Source organism: Lucilia cuprina, chromosome 2, assembly GCF_022045245.1.
Source record: "Lucilia cuprina isolate Lc7/37 chromosome 2, ASM2204524v1, whole genome shotgun sequence".
Classification (NCBI taxonomy): domain Eukaryota; kingdom Metazoa; phylum Arthropoda; class Insecta; order Diptera; family Calliphoridae; genus Lucilia; species Lucilia cuprina.
The window spans coordinates 64,966,254-64,967,838 of record NC_060950.1 but is presented as its reverse complement, the minus strand read 5'-3'; positions in this window follow the sequence as shown (position 1 = coordinate 64,967,838).

Here is a 1,585-nt window from a genome sequence, read left to right as displayed (position 1 = left end):
CTGTTCTAGTTCTGTTCTAGTTCTGTTCTAGTTCTGTTCTAGTTCTGTTCTAGTTCTGTTCTAGTTCTGTTCTAGTTCTGTTCAAGTTCTGTTCTAGTTCTGTTCTTGGTTAGTTCTGGTTCAGTTCTGTGGAAATATTTTCAAAAATTATTAAGAAAATAATTTTCTTCTGAAACAGTAAAATTTGATTGCATCAGGTTTTTCTCAGTATTTAAGTATGTACTTCATCCATTAAATATGTATTTAATTTACGACATCATTTGCTTTTTTTATGTTCTTTCGAGGACATTTAAAACCTACATATTTTATTACCAATTCAATTTCAAAGTTATTTCCTCTACATTATTTCCTCCTTATATTCAGTTTCAGTTTTCTCATTTTACAAGATCAATAACGAATCAATTTCATTTATAAAATTGCACATTAATATTTAAGTATGCAATTAAATTGTTCATTTTTAACCTGACCCCTAAAAGTATGCAAACGGTCATCATTAAATTATACCTTGTTCATCTAGTAAAAGGATGTAATATAAATAAAACGGCAACAACATTAACTTCACCTGACTGTTGTAGTCAATGTTCGAAAAGCCTTAATACTGTTTCATCACCTCTTTGTCTCTCATACCACTCCAAAGACTTGTGCATATGCAATATAATATAATCACCATTCAAAATTGCATTGCATACTTATTTGGCATATTGAATCGAGTCTCTTGCTCTGTATATGTGTGTGTGTTTGGTTTTAAGTCGGACGTGTGTATGTAAGAGTATTTTATATTTTCATCATATTTGATGGCTACAATATAAACGGATTTTGTGATTATCACATAAAACCTTACAGGCATTTTAAATTTTACTCTTTTTGTCCTCCCTCTTTCGGTTTTGGTTGGGTGTGTTGGGTCTAAATATTTGTAAAATTTGTGTTGTGTTACATACGTGTTTTATGTTATTACTCTTAACCATTATTTGCCATAAAGTTTTATGTTAAATTTCACCATGTTGTTGTGTTTAAATCCAAATGAAATTTTAATATGAAGACAACTTTTGTATACGATTTTTATTATTATGTTTTTCAACATTAAAAATGTTTAAGTACCTTATAGGTTTTCCGTACGAGCAACAACATAATCAGAAAGAGTGAAAAAAGCAGAAGCGTAGACTAGAACTGAACTGAAACTGAACTATAATAGAACAAGCAAATCACTTGAACAAAATTTAACAAAACTAAAAAAGAACTAGAACAGAACTAGAACAGAACTAGAACAGATCTAGAACAGAACTTGAACAGAACTAGAACAGAACGAGAACAGAGCTAGAACAGAACTAGAACAGAACTAAAACAGAACTAGAACAGAACTAGAACAGGACTAGAACAGAACTAGAACAGAACTAGAACAGAACTAGAACAGAACTAAAACAGAACTAAAACAGAACTAAAACAGAACTAGAACAGAACTAAAACAGAACTAGAACATAACTAAAACAGAACTAGAAAAGAACTAGAACAGAACTAGAACAGAACTAGAACAGAACTAGAACAGAACTAGAACAGAACTAGAACAGAACTAGAACAGAACTAGAAC